At 45.0% G+C, this 9024-nt stretch overlaps 1 long non-coding RNA gene across 1 annotated transcript; it reads right to left on the reverse strand.

Annotated features, from left to right (window-relative positions):
- Positions 1–5682: 5682 nt before the first annotated feature.
- On the reverse strand, positions 5683–7649 carry LOC144107098 (uncharacterized). The gene is made up of 3 exons (XR_013309217.1): positions 7150–7649; positions 6291–6384; positions 5683–5755 (listed from the first exon to the last, which is right to left on the reverse strand). It is a non-coding gene; the product is annotated as an uncharacterized LOC144107098 (long non-coding RNA).
- Positions 7650–9024: the final 1375 nt, after the last annotated feature.

A 9024-nucleotide genomic window follows, 5' to 3' on the forward strand; every position in this document is an offset into this window, starting at 1 on the left:
AGACAAGTCATCTTCAGATTTGCATTCACGAGATTGAGCGTGCAGTGCCAGATTAGAATTTGCCTTCCCCCTTTAGAGTGAAAGTGCTCAATCAGGTGCGAATTCAGATATCTGCCTGTCTGCCCATATTAGTTGCAGCCATAAGGCAGTGGAACGCAATAAACTCCATTACTTTTGCAAATGGTGAGCCTTTTTTGGTGACACTGTCCATTGTGGACAAGTACCCAGTTTTATCAAGCCTTTTTTTTAATGCCGGTGCAAAGGCCTCCTGTCTTGCACTTCGCTCTTAAGACAACAGCAGCATTACGCTTTCCCGCGACTTTCTTGAGACTGTGAAATACTGTGGAGGTAACAGCAGCATTACGCTTTCCCGCGACTTTCTTGAGACTGTGAAATACTGAGGAGGTAAGATGTATCAGCATCATCGGAGTATGTGTTCGTTACCCTCGAGCGAGTGAAAGCATGCTATGACAGGTTGTTGAGATAGGCAATTGGGAACCCAGCTGCTTGGAAACCTGCTACAAGAATGCGTCCTCAGCAGTGATGGCATGACTTATGTAAAGCTGATGTCATGCACACGATTGCACATTCATCAAGTGTTTCCATCTTTACTGACCTTAACCAGCGACAAATACACCTCTTCACCATCCTTCCCCAGCAACGAGTGGTCCGACTCGTAGCTAAGAAGAGCCTTCCCCGATCTTTAGCTCTAGCCCCGACAAACATATTCGTCCACAAAGCGCAGGTCTGCATCGAGAAACTGCTAACGGTTCTGCTTAGACAATTCTGATGTAAAAGACAGGCCTTGGCCGCATGCCTTAAAGACTCCTAAAACATCTTGTGCCAACTTATCTGAGCCTCCTATGTCCAGAAAAATTAGGTAGTCATGAACATAACGAAATGCTACTATGCCAAGGTCTTCCAAACAGGGCTCTAATACCTTATCGACTTTAGAGAAAAAAATGTTGCTGAGCAAAGGTACGACCTGCGTGTAAATACCGCCCTGAAAACTGACAAATGCGGATTTGCAGTAAAAGGACAACAGCCCCATGAAGCCAGCAACCGAAATCACGCAATCATCTGTAAAAGCATGTTCATTGTTCACCCTGATGCAGTTTGCACATGCCTCAGGGGTCTATCATGTGACAATGAATAGTGCAGGCCCTCCATGTCGATGCTCACTGCAGAGCACCTGCCCAGGTTGCTGTCCACAAGAAACTAGAACTCCACTTGTGTTGGTTGGCAAGGCGGTATTTACATCAGAAATCAGGCATATGCAGAAGGTCCCAGGTTGCACTGTTCCTCCGCGACATTCTTCTGTCCAGAGTCGATACCGCATCAAAGCCCTGTTTGGAAGACCTCGGTATAGAAGCATTTCGTTATGTTGATAGCTACCTAATTTTTGTGCACAAGGAGGGCTCAGATAAGTTGGCACAAGACGTTTTAGAAATCGTTAGGCATGTGGTCAAAGCCTATCTTTTACGTCTGAATTTCACTAAGCATAACCATTTGTAGCTTCATGACTTAGACCTGCGCTTTGCGGACGACCACATATGTTGGCGTCACAGCCCAAGATCGGGAAGCCTCTTAGCTATAAGTCGAACCACTCGAGGCTGGTGAAAGACAGGTTGGCAATCGCATGAATCACAACCGCTTTATGGAAGTCATGCCAACACAGTGTTTAGAATGCATTCTCAGAGCAGGTTTATGAAGTCGAGAGTGTGACGGAATCCCGTCTGGCCGGGGGGATACATTTCAAAACAAAGAGACGCCGACCAGTAAAACGAAAAAATTGTATTGACGTTTCGGCGCCCAGAACGGGGGCCTTGAACAAGGCCCCCGTTCTGGGCGCCGAAACGTCAATACAATTTTTTCGTTTTACTGGTTCAAGGCCCCCGTTCTGGGCGCCGAAACGTCAATACAATTTTTTCGTTTTACTGGTCGGCGTCTCTTTGTTTTGAAAAGAGCAGGTTTCTAAGCCAATGGCACCTGTTTTCCCACTCGCCCATCTCGCGCACCTGTCAGTGTGTGTTTTTACTCTCTCGAGGGAACGGAACACCATTCGCATGATGCTGACGTAGCTGAGCAGCACAAAAAGACGGGCTCTATACCTTACCTCCATGCCATTTCGCACCGTCCCAAGAAACTTGCACCAAAGTATGATGTTGCTGTTGTCTTGACCGCTAAAAGTAAGGTAGGAGCCCTTTGCCTCTCCGTTCAAACTAGGTTTGATACAACTACGGGTAATCGTCCGCTATGCACAGTGGCAGATAAAAAATGTTCACCACTTGCAAAAGTAAACGGTGTTTTTTTGCATTCCACTGCCTCGTAGCTGAAACTACTATGGGCAGACAAGCAGATATCTGAATGTGCGCCTGGCTGAGAGCACTTTCACTGTATAGAGAGGAAGGCGAATTTTCACCTGACACTGCACGTTCAATCTCGTGAATGCAATTGGAGGACGACCTTTCTCTTTGCACGCCTGATTTACGCGGCACATCAGTGGTTTAGGGAAGTGATAAATCTGTCCTGATATAGTTGAGGCTTACTACATCAGTAAGGCTAAAAACAAGTGCCTGGCTAAACCGTCGGTGAACCTTCACTGTAAGGAATTAGTTTTTTAGATGGTTAACTAGTACGTCAGTGCCTTTCGATCGTTTTTTGCCCTCTCACTGCTTTGGGGCTTTGCGTGCTTGAATCTCTTTGCAGGTCTTCTTTTGCCGCTTTCCTTCAATAAAATTTCAGTTGTTAGACCAGCCTCATCTTGTGCTCATCTCTTCTCCTGTGTTGTGTCTTCCGGCTGGTTTTAAGATGCAATACTGAATGCCGGAAGACAGCCATTTTAGAGTCAAGCGCACTTATAATGGCCACAGCTATAATGAATGTTTATTTATCATAAAAATAGTGCTTACTTCATTAATTTATGCAGAAAGTATCAAAATAAAAAAATACTAACCCTTATGGCCAAACTGCAGTTACAGCAAACAAAACGGACACCATAAACCTGCCCCACATGCAAAAGCTTGCACTTCACGCCAATGCAGAAATAAGATCAGATTACTTCCCAAACTTTATGACACTGCCACGCAAAGTAAAGAATGTTACAGGCAATAAAGGAGCAACAAAAAAGAAAACTGTAGGCAGCAGCCAATCTCATGCAGACAAGCTACAAGGTCAGGCCAACATAGACGTGGAAGGAGAAATTTGAAAAAAACCACAACAAGCACATGATAATTTTTAAGGCTTTCACAGCCCTTTAAATGGCAAATACTTTCCTGAAAAAACATAACAGAAGCGGAAATCTTTTTTCGGCAATCAATTTTTTTCATGTACTTCGTTGTTCTTGAAGCATGGTGGGCGGGTGTAGAGTAGTCAGTAGTGCATGTAGTCAGTCAGTGCAGAGTAGTCAGTAGTGCATGTAGAGTAGTGCATGCATCCCTAATAAATTCCATGCCAAGAACTGTACTAACAGAAAAAGCTTGCCTTACTGAGTGAATACCACTGGCCATCCACTAATTTCGCAGCCTGCTCCAGGTCCCTGGCAAAAATTACACGCAACTTGGTGGCTTGCACAACTTCCATGCAACTCTTGGTCTTAAGCTGGAATAAAAATTGAGGGATCAGTGAGATATCAAATTTTACATGCATTGCTTTGTTTCAATGACCGACTAAGAAAAAAACAGCAGTTTCTGTGAGCGCAACTATTTTTTCACACTAGCTTTCTCCAGTAAACCACGTTTATCGCGACCTAATTCACACTGACTTGCTGCATGGTCACAGACCTACTGTGTATAGCTCTATGGTTTCAAATGCTTGTTAGCTTTGAGCCCTTCGGCTTGCACTCGTTAATGCAGAAAACCTCGGAAAGAACAACCAGAGCTTCGAGCTTTAAGCCATAGGTATTCAGAAGCTCAGTGGTCTGTGGGAGAACTTTTGGCTGTGTGACACAGTAACAAATGCTGCTCCAGCTACTTTCACTCCATTGCAAACACCTCGCACAGCAGAGACCTGTCCTCCATTTTGCATTGCAGAAACAATCACTTAAATTCAAAGCACGCATACTAAATGCACACCTACCTTCCAACATAGCTTCTTAATAATGGGTATAATTTTTGGAATGAAATAGCAGTCAGTACATGCAGTTTTCAATTTATCCAAAAATTATAAGCAACCGACAAACAACAAACATTAAAAGGGAAATAAAATAACCAGAATTGTTTAAAATAATCTGTCAGAAGAATTACGTGACATCCACTACACTCCAGCAGTTCTTTGGCTTTGTGCACCTTCAAACCACACTTTCTTACAGGCACATTTGCACAGAAATTGCGTTGAACCTGATCTTTAGGAATCTTTATTGGTGCAACAGTAGGAAGAAACCAGGTTTTACCCAAAAGCGAAGAGCCCTACACATTGCATCACAAGCCCAGATGGTTCACTTGAGTCGCCTCTTATGCTTATGCAAGAAACAGGAACAGAGATATCTTGACTAAATCAAAAAAAGAGGAAGTGCAATGCATGTGTAATGCAGAGAAGATATAAGCAATACAGCACAAAAACACTGGGAGGATTCCAAGAGTAGGTGAATGCATGAATAGGTGGCAATCAGATGGCTAAATGAGATTACGAAATTTGACAAAAAAGGGTGGTAGCAAGTGGCACAGGATACAGTTACCTAAAATGAACTGGAGAACCATTGTTCTGCGCTATTTTTAACAGCACATTCACGCGACAGCCAAATCACTAACTCCAGGAACGGACTGCGCATCATGCGACTCAATGTCAATCACCATTGCAAATGGCACCAGCACCGCGGACTGCACATGAGGAAAAGTAGACATATTTTTGCTCTCAACTTTGAGCAGCAGTCAGCTGTGCTTTTAAGAGCAAAGTTCTAAATTACGGCAACATTGGCACTTTGTTTTACTGACATGAGGGTGCTTGTGAGCGTGCAAGTCCCATGTTTTTTTTGCACCAAATGTGTTAATTGCGAGGTATGTTTAACTAAAGAGGGCCATCTAACATGGGCATCAGCCCTCCGCTAGGACAGCTCTTCATTTCTTCCCTTCTACATCTCTCCCTTATATCACGGTTCAAGTGTCCACCAAAATTTGAGACAGTTACTGTTACATTTCCTTGAATTTTCCTTCAACTAATTTTAAATTTTTCAAGTATGCAGCTTTAAGGAGGTAGAGGTACAAACTGTGCAGTATAACCATATGCTATGGCAATAAAACAGCAATAAATCTGTGCTGACAGCAGCTTGCCCAGTGCATTGCAAGGATGCTATGCCATACAAAGATTGGTGTCATCGTGCAATGTTACATTACTGACTGACAATTTGGTCTCTGTATCAGAAATACTGGTAAACCATCATTGTAGAGTACAATGTTTTTAAAGAGATAAATGAACATATAGGTCCTTTTCGAGGACACATATGCATACCAGGCGACAGGTGTGCAATGTCAAAGCACGTTTATGTTAACAGCAGCTGCGTCAAGAGCTACATCAGCGACTATACTTCGTACAAGTCTACAGTTCCGGTAATTATAAGCTGAGGTACTGCTGTGAAGTGCATGTAGAGTTTCATGCATTTCTAAACATAGCTGCAAGCCTATGTTGAAAAAATTTTTTCTAAGTAGGCAGCTAAGATATGCATCACTGAAAAAGAATAACTACCATGAACAGATCAGGAGGGATGACACAGCTGAAGGCAGGAAGCACGCATGGCCCAATAGATGCTGGCCCCTGGCAGCTGAATATAAATACATCCAGAGCATCAGCTGTCAGTGGCTGTAGCCATGTCATGAATGACAAGAGAGGAAATCGAGTACTGCCTTAAAAACTAAACTTAAGACGTAATATAAGTAAATAAAAAACCAATGAGCTAGCCCATGAAGAAAGAAATGAACAGATTTTATGTAATGCACCCATATACATTCTTTGGGAAGAGTCACAATGACTGCTATAACCACACTGAAGGATGAGCTGGCTGAAATACCGCGCACCAATTTGAATATAGGATGAGCAGGTTTTCATTAATTCCTATCATGGTGCCTTGCACCGATGTCTAGGTATTAAATCGAAAGTTGCAACCAGTCTGCCTTGGTTAAATGAGAAAAGAGAATGGAAAAAAGCGTGCCTTCACTAGCAAGAAGCTTGATATCTCACAGCACAACTTAGCATCATAGAAAAATTGCTAGCGCATTTAACAAATCTGCATACAATTAAAAGCTGCACAAATTTGTCGACTGGCAATGCAAGTAAAGGCAAGAGAAACAAAAACATACCAAAGAACACTCGTGAGTGCGGCGAAGGGAGGTCTGTGGGTAGGATCCCGTGCCTGGGAAGAGTTCCGAGCTCGGAGAATCGCCGGCACCACAGCTGATGGCACGCAACCAAGAATAAATAACAAAGTGAAAATAAGTAACAAAAAAACCATCGAGAATGGCGAACGACTTGAATGCGGGCCGCAAAAGGGAGGGATATAGCAAAAAGGTAGAAATCCTAAATAAGTGTCCAGTTGCATCTCCGACAGCTCGCAGTGCTCAGAAGGAGAGGAAGCATCAACGTTTACAGCTTAGGAGACGCAAGATTGATCTAACTTTGACATAATACTGCCTCAAATCCTGTTCCACTGGGGAAGCACAGACAAGTTTGCAAATGACAAGGCGATGAATATGAACTAGCCTTTCGCATGCGATCACTGTCTCAGAATAATTTAGTATGACGCACATTAAGGCACAAGCACTAATCCGACGAGTACTAACCCTGAGCAAAATAGTGCGGTGTCTGATCGCAGCTGGCCCTGCGCGAGCGCTCCGCCGCGCGGCACTTCTCGCTCATCGTCTTCTACGCAGTGCAAATCCATGCTTTTGCACCGAGTGTCGAAGCGCTAGCAAGCGAAAGCGTAACTCTGTTGTGATATCTGGTGCCATTTTTATTTACCACGGCACACGAGTACTAAATGCACATAAAGACAATGAGAACAACACTTGTCATGCAGGATATAGGCCCTGCTTTTTTGGCGCCGCATTATAGCTGCGGCAACCGCAGGCGGACTGCCTCCACTCACATCCCTATATAGCCGCATACAAATAGCGCGTGTGAATACAGATCATTAGCAAAGAAACGCAGAGCGGGACTCACCGGTCATGCGATTCATCCAGACTTAGTAAAACGGCGCAGGAGTCTTCGTTCCCTTTACAGATGACAAGACGTCGCAGCACTTTCTTCATGGCTTACCCGTTGAAACTCGCCAATGTTGACAGGCCGAAATCCTGGTCGTTGGCTTCCAAAACACACTCCTGCTCACCTTCCTATTGAATGAGTTCTTTACACGTGTCCGCCGTACAAGTACTCAAGCAATGCCTCAAAGATGCAAATAATACAAAAAACGACGCGTCGGTTGCGCTGCAATGGCGCCCACGGCTGCGCTTTAGTGTCGGTGAAAAATTGTAACCGACAAACAAATTTGTTTTTTAAACCATGAATATTTATATTATCTTCCCAACAAAGACACTGCATTTATTTTAAATTATATTTAGATTATTTAGAATACTAAAGCGCTTTCAGTTACTTTTTCTGGCATGTTGTTTGTAAAAGCTGCGATCCTGTGATCCCCTGAAGTGACCCGGATGCCCTAAAAGACGACGGAGCAGACGACGGTGTTGACAGAATGCAATTTCGTTTGATGGGAGATAAAATCACTAAGTTGCGACAAAAACAGCGAAGAAAAGCGCCGTCTCTCAAGCTGGCGAACATCGTGGATAAGTTGAACGCAATTGGTACGATGGAGAGTAGCTGCGATGCATTAATTTGCGCGACACTGGCACGCTCACCGGAGATCATGAAATTTAACAACTTAATCTGTGACCAGTACAAGAGGATTGCTTTGATATCAACTGCATTACGAAACTACGTCGATACTTGCGTCTCACTTTAGCTAATATGCAACAGCGGCTCGCGCTCGCCACATCCTGATCGCGTGTAGTTTAACAAGCAAGAGCACACTAGTGCATCGAAGCAGCCGTGTTTTCGAGTTCGTATCGTTACGATAAATACGAACTGTGTTGGCACGTACTGGAATTGAAGTTCTCAGCCTGTGCGTCACGGACGGTGACGATGGCGTCGCGGACGATCTTAACTAAGACTTGCCGCAACGCAGCCGATAACCCAAGAATATGGGCGTTAAAGGTTGTTCACCAGTACTGCAACCGTGGGCATAAAGTATCGCTCAGTCGCAGCGCCAGTCGCTCGCTGCTCGATTTTCCAGCCGTCCGAGTGAAGGTCGCAAGCTGTTGAGCCAATGAGTGAGCCAGCCGGAGTGAGCGAGGCGAGCTTTCGGGAACGACGCCGCCCGCGGGCGCGCCGGGCAATGAACTACGCGCTACCCCCTGGCTGCCCTAGTCGTCGCTAAGCCTAGCCGGTTTCACATCGATGAAGCAGCTGAGTGCACTTCGAAACTGGCTAGCGCTGAAGTGCTGCTCTCGTCATCGTTTTACTGTGAACCTCGTCTCATAGTAAAACAAAGATATGCTCGGTTTCCGCGACACCTTCAGGAGCGGAGCCAGCTGAGGCCAGGAGAGCCGCGATTGAGCAGCAGCAATTAAAGGCGCCGTGGGGAGACATTTGTTTGTATTCCTGTTATCGCTTCTACCAACGACTCGATATTGGCCAACGATACTCCATCCGACGGCTTAGTATGGACTTGAACAAACATTACTGTCGCATTTTTCTGACGCTGGCGGCCGGGATTCAGGCTGGCATGTCGGCCCCGAGAAGGGCGCCCGTACGTTATCATGTCGCTCAACTGTATGGCCGTGGTGCACATCAAAACCCCCAGACATCCTCCTTTTCGTTCAGATTGTCATAGCACACGCTGGGACCCGAGCAGTTTAGAGGAGCGAGCGCGGGTGCACAGGAGCTTGACTGCGTCAAAGCAGGCGAGACTCTTTAAAGCGCGCGGTTGACGTCAGTCCCAAGACTTTATTCTCATTTCGACCGAGAATGAAATCGGTTCAA

The sequence above is a fragment of the Amblyomma americanum genome, chromosome 1, assembly GCF_052857255.1.
Source record: "Amblyomma americanum isolate KBUSLIRL-KWMA chromosome 1, ASM5285725v1, whole genome shotgun sequence".
Classification (NCBI taxonomy): Eukaryota; Metazoa; Arthropoda; class Arachnida; order Ixodida; family Ixodidae; genus Amblyomma; species Amblyomma americanum.